A 21,785-nucleotide genomic window follows, 5' to 3' on the forward strand; every position below is an offset into this window, starting at 1 on the left:
GACGATCTTGAAAGTTTTTGTGTCGAAACAATGCATTTTTTGAGATATTTCACAAAAATTAACATTAATTTTATAAAAGTCAGACTATCGTCTGCGTAGTTTATAGACATATATTTTTATTAACTAAATTTAAACATCTGATAGGTAAGTTTTCAGAATATAGATAAATGAAGTATTAAAAAAAAGCAGTTTAAATTTTGATAAAAAGAATAATTAAAAAAATTGATCAATAAACTTCAAATTATTTAAATAACTTTTTAAACTTTTTAAAAACAATTACGTACAGTTAAGTCAATTTTTTCAACTAACAAACTTTTTGATATCAGTTACAAAGATATTAAAAAATTAATTTGCAGTTGAAATACCATTGGTATCTATATAAATGTGGCAGTTAGATAATGTGACAAAATATTTCCGCTTCAAAATAAGCTGTCCTACATATTAAAGTAATGACAAATTTAAATTTGATGTCACATCTCCATCTACAATGGTATATAAAGAATACACTTTTTACCACACGTCGATATGTTATAAGGTTAAAATAATTTATTTTTGGCATAAAACATATTCAGCTACAATCCACCAATAAATTAATGTCTAATTACGCTAAAAACAAAAATAAAATGAGTTAAATATTAAATAAGTCCATAAGAGCTAATGTATTTGTAGCACCTATTCGAACACTTGCGCCTCTAGCGGCGATTGCTGAAAGTTGAATTAGAGGTTGAAAAGTTAGCCCACAAACGATGCATTGCGTTTCCACTCCTTCTTACAGGTCTCCATATAATAAACTATGGAGACCATAAGAAAGCCCTGAAATTAGTGTATCCACCACCACAGAAAGAACCCAGTACCTTCTGCTCTCTTACATATACTGGCAAGATAACAACAAAAATAGCCAGATACATAAAAAAGAAAGGAATAACACCAGCTTTCAGAACTAACAACAACTTAAGCAAATATATTAAGAACAATAAAAGCCGAAAGAGAAAACAACTACAGAGTGGTGTGTACAAACTAACTGGTGGTGACTGTCCGAAAACGTACATCGGTCAAACTGGCAGAACTTTTGACAAACGGATAGCAGAACACAAAAGGGCTTTCAACAATAGAAAAACAGAAACTTCTACATACGCACTTCACCTTCTAGATCATAATCATTCTTTCAATGAAGAGTTTCAAATTCTGCATATTCAAAATAAAGGCCTTAAGCTATCTTTTTTAGAATCTATGGAAATTAATAAACTGAAAAATACAGATGTAATTCTGAATGACCAACTCGAGACAAACAGCTCCCCACTACTCAACCTCTTCAGTTAAAGACTTAAAAAGGCAAACACATTGTAAACTATATCACTTGAGAAAGGCACTCTGCCGAAACAGCTGTAGTCAGATAGTTGTAATAAATTTTGTGGAAGTATAGAAAACAAACGTTTTCAGTGTTTTATTGTTAGAATTACGTTTATCTCTTGTTTGGTGCAAATGGTTTTGTAATTTGTAAAAAAACTAACAGTTTTCCATTCATCTAATAGCATGTTTAGCAAAAACATAAAATCTCTTTCATTGAGATTTTTTGATTTCCATAGACATAGACCAATATTATTTTTAAAAACAATTGAATGGGAGAATTTATTTTTTCATACAATCTATTAAAAATAAATTATTTACTAATATAAGTTTAATGAAGAAGTATAATATACTTTATATACAGGGTGAGGCAGATAAAAGTCCTATTAGAAATATATCGAGAACTAAAGGAAACAGAATCATGAAAATTGGAATGAAGGGGTTTTGAAGAGTGATATCTTTAATGAAAATATTTTTATCGATTTGCTACTTCCGGTTATATCGGAAGTGGCTTATAACTTCGTTTTTTTAAATGGAACATTCTGTATATTTTTACATTTTTGGATTCTCCTGGATGTCTTCTTTCTTAAAATATGAGGTTTTGTAATGTTATACAGGGTAGTTTAAAAGATAATTACGTTTTTTTAAATTTCCTAGCAACATTCACACCCTGTAGAATTGTAGTAGTTTGACATCAAAAACTCTATTTATGTTTAAATGATTTTTAATATAGTCTACTATTGTTAAAAATTGTTAGTATAGCTAAATGTTGAATTGTACTATACAGGGTTGGTCGAAACTCGGAAAGAGTATTTTCTGAGTTTTCTTAAATGGAACATCCTCTATTTTATTATTGTAATGAAATGATATTTTATGCTACTTTTTTATTTCTTAAGCATTCCCTATCAGTGGCGACGCGTGACTTTTTCTAAAGTGTTACCAAAAACAGATATTAAATATATACCAGATATATTATATATTATATATATAATTTATTTTATAAATATTTTTATATATACAGTGTTCCCATACATCAAAGTTTGTTCGACTAGACACCGTGAATTTTCAGCTTGCTATTAATCAACTTTTTTTTGGTACGCGCGATCCAGGTCTATTATAAAAATAGTTGAAATACAGAAATAAAATTAAAAAATTAAAAATTTAAGAAATTATACACTGTGTCCGTAAAGTATGCAACAAATTCTTTTTTAGCTAAACAGAGCATTTTAAGAAATAATCCTGAAACACGTCGATTTTTGATTTTAATTTACCATATTTTAAAATAATATTCTAATACACAGGGTGAATTACTTTCGAGTAATGACGTCACCGTCATTTTTTTTAATGGAACACCCCCATTTTGTCTCAATTTTCGGATTACTCTAGCTGAGCTGATTCCAAAAATGTATCACATGTTGCTTCAAATTGGTACAGGGTGGACAAAAATACAATAGTTTTGTGTGTGCTCATAATATTAAATTTTAATTAATTTTTGATATTAAATTAAAATATTAAATTAAACAATATCAAAAATTAATTAAAATCAAAAATTAATTAAAATATCAAAAATACAATAAGTGTTTTTGATAATACATATTGTTAATTTAACTAACGCGTTACTTTGTGAACACACCCAAAGCTATTGTATTTTTGTCCACCCTGTACCAATTTGAATTAACATGTGATAAATTTTTGGAATCAGCTCAGCTAGAGTAATCCGAAAATTGAGACAAAATGGAGGTGTTCCATTAAAAAAAAAATGACGGTGACGTCATTACTCGAAAATAATTCACCCTGTATAGTAGAATATTATTTTAAAATACGGTAAATTAAAATCAAAAATCGACGTGTCTCAGGATTATTTTTAAAAATGCTCTGTTTAGCTAAAAAGGAATTTTTTCCATACCTTTAAGGACACAGTGTATAAAGTATCTACAAACTAAAAACATATTTGTTGTTTTTAAGTAAAATATGTATTATATCACCTTTATACTTTATTAAAAAATCCAAATTGTATAATTAGTATACTAATCAGTACATTCGTTTGTCATTTTTAGCCTAAAATATTAAATAATTTTTATTTTATTGATTATACACTACAATGTACTGTATAATCAATATTATTATAATATGTCATATAATAATGTTGTTGTTAATTAATATATTTCGACAAGTAATTAAAATCGATTATTATGATTTATATAGGATAAAAAGGTATAGATATGTTATCTGTATAATAAGCAAGTACAGTTACAAGTTATAAACTAATAATAATTAATAATGCATATTATGCAATAATCGAATCCAAAGGGCCGGTACGGTTAACTAACCGGAGTTTAATCGAGAAAATACCGGCCCTAAGAATAACAGACTTCATAAATGGAATTATAATTATTACCTATAATTATAATAATAATTAAAATTGCATTTATTAAGTCGGTATTACGGTCTTACGGTCGGTATTTTCTGTCCCGATAGACACCGGCCCTACCTAGCGTCACCAAATTAAAATTTGGGAACACGAATACTAATCCACAGCGGCTTCAGAGCCATCGTGCCCGCAAAATTTTCAGAGACGATCCAGTCCTGACCGATACAAAGATCCTACTATCGTTGCCACTCACAGAAGTCGTAAACGGCGCGGCGCACGGTAAGGGCACAGTATATTATGGAACCTCTTTATACTGTGGTAAGGGCGTATTATAATAACGTGCAACCGATTTTACATAAACTCGCTGATATTTTCGTGCGTCTAGTTGGCTATTTTACTGAATTAGGTAGATACTATTATCAAATATTTCTATTTTAAAAAAATATAAATGGAATTATTTTATAGTAGTCATAAAATATTTATTTACAAATTTTAACTGTTACCAATGGTAACAATGGTTGCATGGACGCTTCGCCAGTGTTCCCTATATCTAACTGCTTTAATTTGTGAGTTATTGGTGATTCAAGCCAAACATTAATTTCAACAAAAAATACGTGAAATTTTATTAGGTTGGCCCTGAAAATATTCAATCACAAATAATTTTTCGGAAATAAATACATATTAATCTAGACTGATCTTTAAAATTGCCAATAATGGTTGAGCTATCAAAATACCTACGAAGTTAACATTCTTGGCGCGATTAATAATTCAGCACAAATTAAAGCATTTACATACAAGGGTGTTCCATTTAAGAAAATTCAGAAAATCCTCATTCCGAGTTTCGACCAACCCTGTATACTAAAATTTAACATTTAGCTATACTAATAATTTTTAATAATATTAAACTATATTAAAAATCATTTTAACATAAATAGAGTTTTTGATATCCAACTACTACAATTCTACAGGGTGTGAAAGTTGCTACGAAATTAATAAAAAAACGTAATTAGCTTTTAAACTACCCTGTATAACATTACAAAACCGCATATTTTAAGAAAGAAGACATCGAGTAGAATCTAAAAATGTAAAAATATACAGGGTGTCCCATTAAAAAAACGAAGTTTTAAGCAACTTCCGGTATAACCGGAAGTGGCAAATTGATGAAAATATTTTCATTAAATAGATCACCCTTCAAAACCCCTTCATTCCAATTTTCATGATTCTGTAGCCTTTAGTTCTCTAAATATTTCTAATAGGCCAGTTATCTGCCTCACCTTATATACAGCGTGTCTACTTAAGTTGGAAACATATGGGAAACTTTTTTATTATTAATTTTACGAAAAAAAGTTATTTTTTATAAAAAGTTCTGCATGACCCAAAACCTAAGATTCAATCATCACATATCAAATTTTCTCAATATTATACGAGGTATGTCAAAAAATATGAATTTCGGTCAAGGGTAAAGTACCTTTATTTCTCTCAAAATCGAAAATTCTTATGATAAAAAGTTGTTTGGAATTAAAAACTAAGATCAAATATGCAATTACATGCTTCTAATTGAAAAAAATTATGGGTACCCAACATCGTTTTTAATTATTACAAATATGATAACTTGTTTATTATTCATTTTACGAAAAAAAGTTATTTTTCATAAAAAGCTTTGCATGGTCTAAAATCTAAGACACAACCATGATATATCAACTTTTATTAATTTTATATGAGGTGTGTCAAAAAATATGAAATTCGCTCAAGATTATAGTACATTTATATTTCACAATATTTCAATTATAAGGATGTAATTGCATATTGAAACATAGTTTTTAATTATAAACAACTTTTTTAATAACCGTTTTCAATATTGTGAAAAATAAAGTTCTTTACTCTTGAGTGAAATTCAAATTTTTTGACATACCTCGTATAAAATTAATAAAATGTGATATCTGATGGTTGCATCTTCGGTCTTAGGACATACAGAGCTTTTTATAGAGAATACCTTTTTTTCGTAAAAGTAATAATAAAAGTGTTATCGTATGTGTAATAAATAAAAACGAAGTTAGTATCAATAAATTTGAGAAAAATTTGGAAAATATTTTTTTCCAATTAGAAGCATGTAATTGCATAATTGCATATTTGATCTTAGTTTTTATTTCCAAACAACTTTTCATAATAAGAATTTTCGATATTGAGAGAAATAAAGGTACTTTACTCTTGAACGAAGTTCATATTTTTTGACATACCTCGTATAATATTCACAAAATTTGATATTTGATGATTGAATCTTAGGTTTTAGAGCATGCAGAACTTTTTATAAAGAATAACTTTTTTTCGTAAAATGAATAACAAAAAAGTTTCCCATATGTTTCCAACTTAAGTAGACACGCTGTATATAATAAACTAAGCGTCAAAATTAACGCACCACCTTAAAAATGGGACATTTTTGATCTGTCGTTGTTGCGATTGCAAATTGTAAATTATGGTGCAACTGACGCTCGCCTTTTCCTTTCCTACCAGCAAAATAGTTTGGCTAGGTTCAGGGCAGGTTTTTTCTGCATACGTGAGAATGCGTTGCGTCTGAAAACCAGTTTTTTTTGTAAAATGCAGGTGTGTGTTTTTTTCTCGCCTGTTTTTGGCGAGATTAGTGTGCCACCACTCAAACAGTCAACATGCATCGACTCAGTGTAATATTAGATCGCTAAATGCGAAATCTCTTTGTAAAAGTTTTAGTAAAGTAGTGATGTTTAGTTTGTTTGTGAAATGATTCTCCAGAATAAAGGTAAATTCGTTTATTTAGCTTACTCCCTGCAAGAGTTTTAATTATTTACCCGAATCACATCGAAGGAAGCCGCCCCAACAGGTGGCTTGTACGCAATGGCGGCTCGTGATTTTTACAATAGGGGAGGCTATACCTAACTGTAAAATATCTAGACAAATTTACACTAGCAAACAAAATCCGCCAAAAAATCTAATTTAGGGCCCCTTTTTTTTGACCATTTTTTATTTACATTTTATAATATCATTATAATTCACAATTTCATAATATCATATAATTTTAAAAATAGTTAGTCTAATTGTAAAAGTGTATTACCAAAGTTTGTGTCGTTTATTTGTTAACAAATCTCTGTAAGTAGATATGCATATCAAAATAAATACAGATTTGAAGTTTTGCAGTCCATACAGGTTGAAGGTTCACATTTTTTAAGATACTCAACTGAATTTTTTTAATTCTAAAAGCGGCCTACTGCAAATCCAAAAACACAGTAAATTACCGATATTTTGCTTTGCATTACAGATATCGGAAAAAGTTATTTGAACAAGTTGTTCCAAATATTATTCTAATCCCACATACCAAATTTCATCACAAAATTCCCACTTTTAGTTTTTTGATTATTTGTAGTCAGGATTCTAAAATCGTAGAGGAGGCTGCTGGCCGATTAGCCGCCCTTGCCCAATCTCCGGGCAGCGTGTGCGTTAAGCGATAATGCAGCTCTAAGGAGACCGGGTCTTCTTAAACCATCCTTAAACGTTGCTGGGCTGCGCGGAGCATTAATTAGCAAGTGAGATTTTCCGGCCAGCAGCCTCCTCTGCGATTTTAGGATCCTGACTACAAATAATGAAAAAACTAAGTGCGAATTTTGTGATGAAATTTGGTATGTGGGGTTAGAATATTATTTGGAATAACTTGTTCAAATAACTTTTTCCGATATGTATAACGCGAAGCAAAATAGCAAAGTAAACAAAACAGTGTAGCATGTGTAAAAAATTTATGGGGAGGCTAAGCCTCCCTTGTCTCCTCTGACCAGCCGCCACTGTTGCGTGATTATTATAGACATAAAAAAGAGAGCATCAAAAGCTTCTTTTAACCAAAAAATGCCATTACCAAAATATAATAAACACCTCAGATAATCCTTCTAAAAGTGCTTGGAAAATTATATCTGATTTTTCAAAAGGTAAAAAAAAATGAGAGTAACATAACACTTTCAAATGGAGATAACTTAATTACAGATTCGTTAGAAATAGCCAATAAATTTAACGTATTTTTAAAAAACTGCTCCATTGGATGCAATTGCGACCATCCCAATCAAACCTGATAGTACATATATTTGTAACAACACTGTTTTGGATGATCACCTTCTTCTTCATCCGTACACTACAATAGAATTAAACAAATTATTAAACCAAAAACTAAAAAACAAAAAATCTCAGGGCTTTGATGAAATCCCTGGGTTTTTAATAAAAAAGGTTGTTTCTTGTATAATATCGCCATTAACATATTTAGTTAATTTATCGTTTTCAAATGGCGATTTTCCAGATTATATAAAAACTGGAAAGGTGTTACCAATTCATAAAAAAGGTGACCCAAAACAAGTAAGTAATTACCGTCCAATTACAATTTCTTCGGTATTTTCTAAAATTTTTGAATACAATTATTTACAAAGACTTGATTCATTTTTACAGACGAATAAAGTGATTGTTAGTAACCAACATGGTTTCCAGTCCAAAAAATCTACCCATACAGTAGTGTTGCCCAAAATCGGTCTTGGTCTTGCAGTCTTGGTCTTGTTCTTGCGTTTTAGCAAGACCAAGACCAAGACCAAGACCGCCTTATTTTAGCAAGACCAAGACCAAGACTGACCGTGCAAGACTTGAGCAAGAACAAGACCAAGCCTGCGAGACTCTTGCGTCTTGCAGTTTGAGTGTCGTTTTATGGAATAATACAGGGTGTAACAAAAATGTATATACACCGTTCTTAGGCGTCAACGCCCTTCGGTAGGGATCTATGGGGGAGTATCACCGAGCCGCAAGCCCTTATCCCTTGCCGTACAGCTCCCTCATAGGTCGATCAGATGCCCGCATATTCCAGTCTAAGCGCCAGATTCACATTTAGAATTTTATACTGACGCGTTAGCCTTTTTGTTTTTCCGATGGCCTGGCTTGGGCTTGAACTCTCGTACCTCACGGCGAAGTGAAGTGCGGGTCAGCCGCTAGTCGCACTGAGCTATCCGATCGGATAGCTCAGTGCGACTAGCTTTTGTTTTGTAACAAAAATACAGGTCATAAATTTAATCACATATTTTGCGATCAAAAATAGTTCGATTGAACCTAACTTACCTTAGTACAAATGTGCACATAAAAAAAGTTACAGCCCTTTGAAGTTACAAAATGAAAATCGATTTTTTTCAATATATCGAAAACTATTGGAGATTTTATATTGAAAATGAACATGTGGCATTCTTAAGGCAGTAGTATCTTAAGAAAAAATTATAGTGAAATTTAGACACCCCATAAAAATTTTATGGGGTTTTGGTTCCTTTAAACCCCCCCAAACTTTTGTGTACGTTTCAATTTGATTATAATTGTAGTACCATTAGTTAAACACAATGCTTTAAAAACTTCTTTGCCTCTTGGTACTTTTTCGAAAAGTCAGTATTTGTCGACATATTTTGCATATTATTTGTCAAATCCACCACATATTTGTATATGGCCACATATACAGCGTGTCTACTTGAGTTGGAAACATATGGGAAACTTTTTTATTATTAATTTTACGAAAAAAAGTTATTCTTTATAAAAAGTTCTGCATGCCCCAAAACCTAAGATTCAATTATCAGATATCAAATTTTCTCAATATTATACGAGGTATGTCAAAAAATATGAATTTCGGCTAAGGGTAAAGTACCTTTATTTCTCTCAATATCGAAAATTCTTATGATAAAAAGTAGTTTTTTAATTAAAAACTAAGATGAAATATGCAATTACATGCTTCTTATTGAAAAAAAAAATATTTTTCTCAAATTTATGGATACCCAACATCGTTTTTAATTATTACAAATATCATAACTCGTTTATTATTCATTTTACGAAAAAAAGTTATTCTTCATAAAAAACTTTGCATGGTCTAAAATCTAAGACACAACCATGATATATCAACTTTTATTAATTTTATACGAGGTGTGTCAAAAAATATGAAATTCGCTCAATATTATAGCACCTTTATATTTCACAGTATTTCAATTAGAAGGATGTAATTGCATATTGACACATAGTTTTTAATTCTAAACAACTTTTTTAATAACCGTTTTCAATATTGTAAAAAATAAAGGTACTTTACTCTTGAGTGAAATTCATATTTTTTGACATAACTCATATAAAATTAATAAAATGTCATATCTGTTGGTTGAATCTTCGGTCTTAGGACATACAGAGATTTTTATAAAGAATACCTTTTTTGTCGTAAAAGTAATAATAAAAGAGTTATCGTATGTGTAATGAATAAAAACGAAGTTAGTATCAATAAATTTGAGAAAAATTTGGAAAATATTTTTTTCCAATTAGAAGCATGTAATTACATATTTGAGCTTGGTTTTTATTTCCAAACAACTTTTCATAATAAGAATTTTCGATATTGAGAGAAATAAAGGTACTTTACTCTTGAACGAAGTTCATATTTTTTGACATACCTCGTATAATATTGACAAAATTTGATATCTGATAATTGAATCTTAGGTTTTGGGGCATGCAGAACTTTTTATAAAGAATAACTTTTTTTCGTAAAATTAATAATAAAAAAGTTTCCCATATGTTTCCAACTCAAGTAGACACGCTGTACATATGTTATTAGTCGAGGAAATGAAGCTGAAAAAATGACAAAACCTCTCAATTTTTTCGTCCAGCATCGATTTGTACAAAAATTTGGGATTAGGCTCATTACACCCTCTAGTTCATTTTCTATATTGAGCCGTTGTACGCTTTTGGTTTTTTAAGGGTGAAAACTACCCCTAATTGTAAAAAATTATATAATAACATTTTAAACTTTAATATTGTCAACATTTGGTTCTTATTAGTTACATAATGATTTTTTTATGCTTTAAGATATATGTACTATCATAATATTTCAACCCTTAAAACCACCCTTGTTGGAGCTATATATAAAAATTTACTTATCCTAGGAGAGTAATTTCGGCTTGCATCGATTTACATAAAAATTTGGGATTAGGATCGTCTCACCCTGTACTTCATATTTTACATCATGCTTAAGGGCGTTGATTATTTTTAGGGGTGTAAACTACCCCTTATTGTCAAAGATTATATAAAAACATTGTAAACTTTAATATGGGTAAAATTTGGTTTTGATTGGTTAAATAATGATTGCTTTATACTTTAGGATATAATATCGTAATATTTCAACCCTTAAAAACTACCCTTAATAACATTACAGTTTTTATAAGTAGATATTTTAATAGATAAAGTAAAATTAAAGAATTACAACAACATTTATAACATGTATTATAATACAAATAGTTTTTTAGTCATCTTCCAGTATACGAACCGGTTCTGTGTTATTATACATACATTGAAAATTATCCATAAGCGGAATATCCGAATTTTTCGAAAAAAAAATTCGTTTTATAAAAAATAGCTCCTTCATTTTTGGCGATAAAAAGTTTTTTCAAAAATGACTTTGTAGGATTCTTGAAGAATTATAAGACTGTGTAAACTAAATTCCGTAAGATCCCTTAGTTTTTAATTAAGGTGGGTTTAAAGGGCTCGAAAAAGGGGGTGTTTGCTCGTAAATAGAGGTTTTAAACAGCTACATCTCGTTAACTGGTCACTGTATTGAAAATTTATGCACAAGAAAATTTTAGTTGTTAAAAAGCTACAATTTAGTAGTCCTTAATTTTTTTCGTATCTCTACTATTTTCGGAGATATTTTGAAGTAAAAAGTGAAAAATGGGAAATTCCAAAAAAATAATTTTTCTTTAAACTGCAATTTTTCTAAAATTAGTCCTTTTAAATAAGCCAAACTTTTTGGGTGTATTGATAATACAAATATAAAAGGAATTACAGAAAGGCGAAGACCAATTTTTAATTAGGAGGGTAGTTAGGGGGTTGTTTTCACTGATTTTTTTCATAGAGAAAAGCAGGTACCGACCTTTTTTTGATCATAAATCGCTTAGTTTTCAGGCTAGAAACTTTTTATTATTATTTTTTGAAAGAACTAACTGTATAATTAAAAAAAGGTTATTTAAATTTTCCTCTAAAAATGCAAAGTTTTTCCGTCATTTAACTTTGAATATTTCAAATTATGCATTTGAAGAAAAAAGCTAACTTTTAACATGCCGTATCTCGGTTTGTATTTGTCTTAAAGATATTACAGAAAAAGAATTTGATTTGTGATACTAAAAGATACAATTTTAATATCTACAGTTTTTTTGATTAAATGCATATTTTTCGAGGTATTCTCAAAAAACCCTCTAAAAATGTCGATTTTTTCATCGAAAAAACTTACTTTCAAGCGCGAATAACTCGAAAAATATTAGTTTTACAAAGAAAATGTAAAAAACATTTTTTTCTTAGAATTACCTTTTACATCGGTTTGCATGGTTAAAATGTAATAAAAAATTCTCGCCCCCGAGATGGGGTGACAACCACCCCCAAGGTTTTAGCGTACGGCGGTATGATATAGAAAATGATCATTGGACTATTCATTACCTTCTGTGAAAATTTCAAGTAAATCCATGCTGGACGAAAAAATTGCAAGCCAAAATGCTTCATTTCCTCGACTATATGTACATCTGTGATATGGCTAAGTACGATTATGGAGACTTGATAATAATAGGAAAATTTATTTATGATTTACATATTTAGGTATATTTTAAACCATATTAAAAAAGAAGTCACATTTCGATAAAATGTGCCTTATCGAAAAAATACACAGAAGCAAAAAAGTTTTAAAAACACTGTGTTTAACTAATGGTATCGCAGTAATAGTTTAATTGGAACGTACACAACCATTTGGGAGGTTTAAAGGAACAAAACCCCATAAAATCTCTACGTAAACATACATATTAGAAAAGAAGCCGCAACTCGATAAAAACTGCCTTGTCGAAAAAATACTAAGAACCAAAAAAGTTTTAAAAATATTGAATTTAACTAATAGTATCACAATAATAATTTAATTGGAACGTACACAAAAGTTTGGGTGAGTTTAAGGGAATAAAACCCCCATAACATTTTTATGGGGTGCACAAATTTCTCTATAATTTTTCTCTAAGATATTCCTGCCATAAAAATGCCACATGTCCATTTTCAATAAAAAATCTCTAATAGTTTTCGATAAATTGGAAAAAATCGATTTTCATTTTGTAACTTCAAAGGGCTGTAACTTTTTTTATATGCATATTTGTACTAAGGTAAGTTAGGTTCATTAGAACTATTTTTGGTCCTAGAATAGGTGATTTAATTTATGACCTGTATTTTTGTTACACCCTGTATATTGATAGGGACTATGAGATACAAAAAAATATGTAACAAAAATTTGGAAAAATGGATTTATCCGCATTATGAACAATACGATGAACATACATACCGAATTAAAAATATGAACACTTATTTATTGGATACGTACTCAGAGGTCATAATAAATTATTATACAATGTAAAAATAAAATATTTCATTCTTTCCTAATATCAGACGACGGCGACGCCTTCGCTCCGAAATTAATTACAATTGAGCAATTGTCTAGATTTTGAGAATAGCAACCTTTCATAAAATAATCTTCTTGTGTTGTGTGTATAACAATATCGCATTGAAACTTTTAAAGAAGTATGTCGCCTATAAGGTGATAAAAATATAATACGAATACCATATTCACTATTACGGACAACCACTCAATTGTTTTTCCTTATCCATATCGTAAAGACTAAACGTCCTACTTTTTGCAGGGTGTGCAATTAGATATTAGATCAATCGGCCAAACAAAATTTTTTGCTGAAAAAGCAGTAGATAAGATGATGCCTGACTACCATGTATAGTGCATTCGCGCACGGTAAAATGCTACAAAACCTTCAAATTTCAAAAAAAAGGGATATTTATTATTATATAAAAAGAGATATTGGCCGATGTGTGATTTTGCCATTGTTTTTTTTATTGTTAATGAAGAACTTATGAGAGGATGGGTGATCGGGCTGCATTAAAAACTAAAAAACAATGTTTTTTAAAATGAAATAAACAAATTACTTATCGACAACTGATAAATACAGTTTAAACTTCAGTTTAGGCACTTCGAGATTTCGAAAATAATATTTTTTTCCACCTACCTCTACCGAAAGTATACTTTTCCGGACCTGATTGTAGGGAGCAAAGTTGTACTTTTCCTCCCTAGGGAGGAAAAGTAAAAGTAACGTCATGGTATGTCATTCATGAAATATAACTTATTGACGCCCTGTATAATATCTATTTTCTATTACGTAAGTATATATACATTTTAACATTTATTTATAAAACACTCTGTATTTTGCAGAATGGTAAAAAACAGTAAATTGTTATTTTGATTTAACAATGTTTACATTAATGGGTGCGTTCACCAGACCAGTGCGCTACGTCAGCGCTCTGAATCTGTTTAAGATTTTTCGGGTGAACGTCACGTCAATTTAGGCTAAACTTCAACGTATTGACGAAGCGGTCGCCATTTTATTGAACGTAGTATTTGTATCGCTTCAATATTGAACGTGTTTAAGAAATATATTGTAATGGCGCGATTATTTGAAAATATTTATTTTACAATGGTTTTAATTATAAAGTAATTGAAACTTAGGAGATACATAATTGTATATGCTCACGAAATTGTAAATTTGTGTATTAATGAACAATATTTTCAACATAATTCATATTTACGTGATAATTATTATTTATTTATGGTGGTTCATCCAATGGTTCTGCTCTGCCAAGTCCAGCACAGCCAGCAGCACCAAAAATTATTTCTTGTTCATTTCATTCTCAAACATCAATAAAGGTAGTATATTATCCATTTTTGAATTAAATTTGTTTAAGATACGTCCAATTTATCGTTGAACGATAAGTATAATAAATCAACAAAAACAACGAATCTCGTTTTAGGTTAGGTTCATACATAGAACAGGTGGGAACACAAAAAAACCAACTATGAAAGTGTCAAACGGAAAAATACCATTCACCAGACTAAACGTAGTTTTACAGCGCTGCAACATAGCTGTTTAGTTGAAACTTAAACCGATTATTTCTGGTGAACGCAGCCAATAATTTGACTTATATTTGACAGTTGACAGTTATATTGTACCTACTTGTTAGATTTAGTTATAATAAATTTTATTGGTTAGTTACATAAAATAAATTAAGTAAAAATGAAAAAATGACTTGTTATTTGAGGAAGGTGGAAAAACCATATGTATAACATGGGAGTAAAGTGCCTTTTCCTCCCTTGAATGATTACTACCCTACGCTACGCGTCGAGCAGTAAACTTCATTCTCGGGAGGAAAAGTAGCACTTTCCTCCCTTGTTATACAAATAGCTATTATGTACTTGTGTTTTTGAGCCTTGAACATCGTCATTTTTCGATTTTTTTCAGTTTTAAATTGTTTATAACTCGGAAACGAATAACTTTAGACAAAAACTACCAAAGATCTTTTTTGTTCCATATGATTCAAAGAGCCTAAAATAAGTCTGCCAGGGCTGAAACAATTGATTTTTATAATTTGTTTAATTTTTTTTAAAATAAATATAGAAATAACTCAGAAATTACGGCATTTCGGTATAGGAAATATTACATGAAAATTAATTAGTAGTTATTATGGTTCAAAATGCAAAAATATACAGGGTGTTCTATTCGAAATACTAAAGTTCATTATATTTTCAAAAAAAAACGCAAGATCTGGTAAGAGTCTGTAATTACCACTATAATATCGGCCGCATTAGAAGACCTTTACTCACCAAATTCTATAAAAATCGTTCAAGTCGTTTCCGAAATATTTGAGGCGTTCCATACATAAAACTCACTCTGTATAAATGTTATATAATTAAACTGCGTGTATTACTTTGTATTAATTCTTGTTAAAAAAAAGTCAATCTTAAAATTTTCAACTAATAGCAAACAAAAATTTTCAACTAATAATAGTGTCAAAGCTATTGCGTACTGTGCTGTAATTTAATTTGTATTTTTTTTATTTTTTATTTGAATAAATGGCAAATTGTAGAACTCTTTTATTTCATTTCATTTCATATACCTAATGTGAGAGTCCATCAATCCCTTTCTAGACAGATAATGTTCTTTAAACTACAGTCTAGATAAGTTTATGTCATTTGTTTGATTTTTTGTGTTTTCACCATGTTTTAGCACATGTCAGGTTATTAAATGCAAACGTTTATTAAGAAACAGACTGACTCCCGTGGGACATGGTAGATAGCCCAGTTAGTTAGAGTATATGCAGAGATAGTTTAGATCGTGGGTTCAAACCCACCTAATGTGAGTTGTTTATTAATAAATAGCAATATGCTAGTGGGTAACTGCGAGACTTGCAAGACTCTTGCTGCAAGACCAAGACCAAGACCAAGACTGGGAGTGCAATACCAAGACCAAGACCAAGACCAGGTGTACTGGTGCAAGACCAAGACCAAGACTGTCCAAGTCTCGTCTTGGTCTTGCATTTGGGCAACACTTCCATACAGCAAGGCATTCCTTTTATGATACTCTCACGTCTTTAACCCATTAACGCCCAAATTAATTTTTTTTTATTTTTGGGTAATTCTTATACATATATCTTAAAGATGTTGGTTAAAGCTGACAAAAAATAATTTTTTTTTGTAAAATTTATGTCCAGGGGTTAAAAAAAATGCTGATACCATATGGTATCAGTGGGCGTTTAAGTTCATTTTATTGCAAAAATTAAAACCAAAATTACGTGTTGGTAAATAAAAATTACAACATGTTATATTATAATTTTTGTATGAAATGCTGCAAAACAATTAAACATAATCCCACGTTACAATTTTGGCACATTGTTCGGCCAAAAGATTTACAATCTGTAACTGCATATCGTCTTCTTCGGCAAGAAAATCTTATGTGAAATGATCTATAGCATCAAACCGTGCATCTGGAAAAAATATTCTTGTTAAGAGCAGTTCTTCTAGCCCTTTTTGGAGCGGTACCATACTTGTTCAGATAAACTTGAACGATTTCCCGTCGAAAATCTAGATTTGATGTATAACGATTTTTTTCTGTATAAATACTATGCGTTCTGTATAGCTACGTCTATCTATAAGTCATATAATATTTCGGTAAGAAGCTACTCCTTGGTCCGTAAGATCAGTTCCCCGCTCTTTTTATTATAGGCTTCAATTCATTGAGGACGAGGCAGCAATATGTTTCTTTTTTCGTTCTGAGAATATCTCCGAACCTGTCGTAATGGTTGGACACCAGCATGTGTAGAAGACATTGTCACTACTGAGTTGGCCAATTGGCCATCCAACGAACTTGTAGAATACTGTTATTTTTTTTCAATCACTTGTTTATACTTCCCTCGATCCTTTTTTTAAACAAATTTTTGCTAGTCAAAGTACATGATCGGGATATACGATTTTCTCGTGTCGTGCCTACCGCTCCAAATCCTAGATTACGAAGGAAGGAAAACAAGCTTAGGCCGGTAAACGAGTTATTTGTATGTAAGAAATGGTAAATTCGGTCCTTTTAGTTCTTGTAACATAAGAATCAATGGTGTTGACGCTTTGGCAAACAGTTTCTCCTAAACGCCCACGGATACTATATGGTATCACGCTAATTTAGGGCTTCATACTTACTTACTTAAACCGTCCTCTTGTACCTTACGGTGTCGAGGTAAGTGGAGAAATCAGACGTCTCCATGCCTTTCGGTCAGTAGCTAGTCTTTCTGCTTCTCTCCACCCAATATTTCTTTTTACGCAAGCCTTTCCAATATTTGCGTTCCACGTTCTTGCTGGCCTGCCTCTTCGTCGTTTGTTGTCAGATGCCGCTTTCCATACCCTCTTTACAGTTCTACCTTCACTCATTCTCGCCATATGTCCGAACCACGATAACTGTTTCGTTTCAAGTCTGTCTAAGGTCCTTCCAACACCGCACCTTTCACGTATGTCTTCCTTTCTTATACGATCACGTCTGGTCACACCGGATACCGCACGTAAATATCGCATTTCGCATGCTTGAATTTTACTACAGATGTTTTCGTTCACTGTCCACGTTTCACTACCGTAGAGTAGCACCGGCTCGTATACAGTTTGAAATACTTTTATTTTTTGTTTTCAGGCTTACTTCTTTCTTCCTAATAAAACTTTTATTTAGTGCATAGTATAATTTTGTTGCACTCATTACCCTGCTGTTTATTTCTGGTTCTATATTTCCTTGCCCATTCATTGTTGATCCTAGATACTTGAAGTCCTCTACTTGTGTAATGGTCTCATTATTCAGATTTACAATTATATTCTCTTGAGTTTTCGATATTACTAAAGCTTCTGTTTTTTCAATATTTTTTTATCCCAAATTTCTTAAAGGATTAATTCTAAACATTCACATTCACTTGCAAGTCTTTTTCTGATTTTGCCACAATTACCAGGTCATCGGCATATATCAACTCTGACACGTAAACTTGTTGAAGTTTATACACCCCAACCCTAGTTCTTTTTAAATTACCCATGCATTATTTTGCAATTTCGTCCATTAGAGTGATAAATAACAAAGGACTGGGAACACCACCTTGTCTTACACCTGTCCTTGTGTAGAATTCTAGAGATGAGCGATTGTTCGTTCTTACATTATTACGTGTACATTTATATGTACTCTTTATTGCTTGGATTAACTTCGGTTTCACATTTCTACGGTTTAATATTTCCCAGATCTTGTTCCGTGGCGCGCGATCAAATGCTTTTTCCAAGTCCACAAAACAGAGAAACAACTTACTCTTATGCTCTAGGGCTTTTTCTGATAACTGTCTCACCGTGAATATGAGATCTGTTGTACCTCGCCCTGGCCTAAAGCCGCATTGGCTGTCATCCAGTGTGGCCTCGATATTTTCTCGAAGCTTTTTCTCTAGTATTATTTCGTAGATTTTACTAGCAACTACCAACAATGATATTCCCCTGTAGTTAGAACACTTATGTTTATCTCCTTTTTTGTGTAATGGTAGAATAGTTGCAAGAGTCCAATCTCTAGGTATGCATCCGGTACGCCAACAGCTCCTTATGATCTTCCATAGCAATTGTAATCCTTCTCCTTCCATATATTTAATTAGCTCAGCCTTAATATTATCTTGTCCTGCAGCCTTGCCATTTTTAATTTTAGAATAAAAATGTGTGTACTATTTTTATATATTCGGCTGCAATACGAAGGAAAAACAATCTTACTTTTTAATTAGAATAAGGAGTGCAGCCAGTCCCTTTAACTGCAGTTTTCTGCTCTTATTGGAGCGTCATCAGAAGGAACGTAGGCACTGTTCTCCTTAATCCAATCAAATCGCATCGAAATGTTTTCCCAAATATTGCAGCCAAAATGATGGTAATGGGTGGCTAGCGCCATCTGGCCGTAAAAATACGAAGCAAGTTTTCAATCCTAATAGCAAATAATTAATATTGAAAAATATCAAAAATTACTAAAAGATTTTTAAATTGAAAACTTACTGGTACATCCCCATGTATACGCCTCCAAGACTTCTACAATTTGCAAGTCATATGGATGCTGCAGTAAAGACGATAGGGAAGGAATTCTAAACCTTGCAATTCAAATCCCCCGTCTGCAGCCGGCTAGGAACTGAAAGATGCACCATAGTTACTCTACTGAGTAATAAGAAAATAAAATAAAAATGTGTGTACCATTTTTATATATTCGGCTGCAATACGAAGGAAAAACAATCTTACTTTTTAATTAGAATAAGGAGTGCAGCCAGTCCCTTTAACTGCAGTTTTCTGCTCTTATTGGAGCGTCATCAGAAGGAACGTAGGCACTGTTCTCCTTAATCCAATCAAATCGCATCGAAATGTTTTCCCAAATATTGCAGCCAAAATGATGGTAATGGGTGGCTAGCGCCATCTGGCCGTAAAAATACGAAGCAAGTTTTCAATCCTAATAGCAAATAATTAATATTGAAAAATATCAAAAATTACTAAAAGATTTTTAAATTGAAAACTTACTGGTACATCCCCATGTATACGCCTCCAAGACTTCTACAATTTGCAAGTCATATGGATGCTGCAGTAAAGACGATAGGGAAGGAATTCTAAACCTTGCAATTCAAATCCCCCGTCTGCAGCCGGCTAGGAACTGAAAGATGCACCATAGTTACTCTACTGAGTAATAAGAAAATAAAATAAAAATGTGTGTACCATTTTTATATATTCGGCTGCAATACGAAGGAAAAACAATCTTACTTTTTAATTAGAATAAGGAGTGCAGCCAGTCCCTTTAACTGCAGTTTTCTGCTCTTATTGGAGCGTCATCAGAAGGAACGTAGGCCAAGGTTAATAGATTAGGGCGTAGGTTGTCTCATAACTGTAGACCAATCAAAGGCTGGCTTTTTAAAGGCGGGAATACGTCATCCGTACGACAATTTTAAAATTGTCATAAGAGTCAATGCTAATAAAAGGTTCAAAAACTTAGGTTTTGCAATATATTTTGAGATTTTCTTGGGTATAGGTATATTTAAGTGGTTCTTATATTGGTAATTATATCAATTTTTCCCTTAAAAATCAATAGTCTGCTAACAAAAAACTAGAATTCATTTAACACTTATTATGTGTGTTTTAAATGGAGAAAACAATTTAATTAGCACAAAAATCCAAAAAAATAGAAGAAAAAGTTTAAAATCAAAAATACTAATATGTAGGTACTTACTTATTATGTTTTTCGTGGAATGTGCAGCACTTTTATCATTTTTGGTGGTATGCAACAACAAAAGAACGAATAATATAAATAATTTATTATTAGGTTAAAATATAAAAAAGACGTAACATAATATTAACATATTCAGACACGAGGAAATGTTTGCTACCTATTTTCTTATGTTTAGAGGCCCATTTATCTTGTAACATTTTATTATCCATTATTTTTTGATAATGTTAAGGTATTTGGGAAATGTCCAAAAACATTATTTTGTTTCCATCTGGTTCAGGAATTTTGGAGTTGCTTTTACATATAGCTATGCTACAAATGTTACCACCACTCATCTAAAAAATGTTTTATTATTATAACATACAAAACTACATATTATTATGTGTAATATTATAATTGTTAAACTAACCTTACACGGTTACGAAAACACACTTCACAAGTCATTACTGCCTTTGTATAGGACCCAAATAAGTAATTATAGTAATATAGTCCTTATATGCTTAAAAACTCAACAAATATTAAACAAATAAACGATATTATAAGAAAATTCCACAAAAATATGCGGAAATATAACCACATACAACTGTCAAACTTGACTTTGTCGTACGAGTGACGTAGGCATTCCCCTCCCTCTCGCTTCCGCCCACATAGTTATGAGATAACCTAACCCCTATCTATGAACCTTGAACGTAGGCACTGTTCTCCTTAATCCAATCAAATCGCATCGAAATGTTTTCCCAAATATTGCAGCCAAAATGATGGTAATGGGTGGCTAGCGCCATCTGGCCGTAAAAATACGAAGCAAGTTTTCAATCCTAATAGCAAATAATTAATATTGAAAAATATCAAAAATTACTAAAAGATTTTTAAATTGAAAACTTACTGGTACATCCCCATGTATACGCCTCCAAGACTTCTACAATTTGCAAGTCATATGGATGCTGCAGTAAAGACGATAGGGAAGGAATTCTAAACCTTGCAATTCAAATCCCCCGTCTGCAGCCGGCTAGGAACTGAAAGATGCACCATAGTTACTCTACTGAGTAATAAGAAAATAAAATAAAAATGTGTGTACCATTTTTATATATTCGGCTGCAATACGAAGGAAAAACAATCTTACTTTTTAATTAGAATAAGGAGTGCAGCCAGTCCCTTTAACTGCAGTTTTCTGCTCTTATTGGAGCGTCATCAGAAGGAACGTAGGCACTGTTCTCCTTAATCCAATCAAATCGCATCGAAATGTTTTCCCAAATATTGCAGCCAAAATGATGGTAATGGGTGGCTAGCGCCATCTGGCCGTAAAAATACGAAGCAAGTTTTCAATCCTAATAGCAAATAATTAATATTGAAAAATATCAAAAATTACTAAAAGATTTTTAAATTGAAAACTTACTGGTACATCC

The 21,785-nt window shown here is 31.4% G+C and overlaps 1 long non-coding RNA gene across 1 annotated transcript; it reads right to left on the reverse strand.

Moving 5' to 3' along the window:
• Nucleotides 1-20,455: 20,455 nt before the first annotated feature.
• LOC126887989 (uncharacterized) lies at nt 20,456-21,063 on the reverse strand. Its single transcript, XR_007699324.1, has 2 exons — nt 20,792-21,063; nt 20,456-20,717 (listed from the first exon to the last, which is right to left on the reverse strand). It is a non-coding gene; the product is annotated as an uncharacterized LOC126887989 (long non-coding RNA).
• Between the last annotated feature and the right edge of the window lie 722 nt (nt 21,064-21,785).

This window comes from Diabrotica virgifera, chromosome 7 (genome assembly GCF_917563875.1).
Source record: "Diabrotica virgifera virgifera chromosome 7, PGI_DIABVI_V3a".
Lineage (NCBI taxonomy): Eukaryota > Metazoa > Arthropoda > Insecta > Coleoptera > Chrysomelidae > Diabrotica > Diabrotica virgifera.